Below are 878 nucleotides of genomic sequence, written 5' to 3'. Positions count from 1 at the left end.
AAAAGGAAATAGAAAGAAAGGAAATTAGAAGGAAGGAAAAGGAAAAGAAAAGAAACATTACGTCTTCTTCTTCCTCTGCCTCGCAACATTTCTCTTCTCCCCCTTTTCTTCCTTCATTGGTTTTGCTTTCTTTTTCTTTCTTTGGCTTCAAGAATATAAACCCAAGGATTAGTGGGTAAGAAAGCAAGGATTTCTCAGCTTCATACTTCCTCGTTGTTTCGAAAACGAAGAAAAACAGTGTTAGGGATTTCAAAACCGTTAAACACAAACCTCCCCGTTTCATCTAGATCTAAGCTTCGTTTCACGAAGAGATAGAAGGGAAAGTTGCTCACTACCATGCTACGGTGCTAGGGAACCAACTTTGGAGGCGACGTTGCGAGCGGAGATTTTACCAGATTTACTCGTGGTACCGTAATCGAACGTTAAAGCTAACGTTAAGGTAAGGGGTCCTTCCAAACTTCTAGTTTGCATTTAGGGACTTATATGTGGTTGTGTGGAAAGGAATTTGTTAGGGTTGAAGTGTTGATTTGGGGGAAAATGAATCTAAGGCTTTATGTGTAAAATCTTAGAGTTAGGTTTTGGTTATATTGATGAATTTTTCGTGGAAAATGAATTTAAACTCATTTATGTATGATTTTGAGTAAATGAAACTTGTTGTGTTTGAGTGGTGGATTGTGTTGATTTGTGTTCGTCGTATTTGACGTGTTCTTAATTAGTACTGATGAAATTTGATATGTGTATGGTTGGATTTTGTGGAGAAATGAATTGATGTGTTTTGGGGTGTGGATCGTGGATTGAATTTGATAATATGTTTGAGTTTGTTTTGTGTGGAATTTGAAAACCATTAGAGTTAAACGAGTATTAAGAATGGGGAATCT

Source organism: Cicer arietinum, chromosome 1 (genome assembly GCF_000331145.2).
Source record: "Cicer arietinum cultivar CDC Frontier isolate Library 1 chromosome 1, Cicar.CDCFrontier_v2.0, whole genome shotgun sequence".
Taxonomy (NCBI): domain Eukaryota; kingdom Viridiplantae; phylum Streptophyta; class Magnoliopsida; order Fabales; family Fabaceae; genus Cicer; species Cicer arietinum.
Note: the sequence above shows the minus strand (reverse complement) of the source record.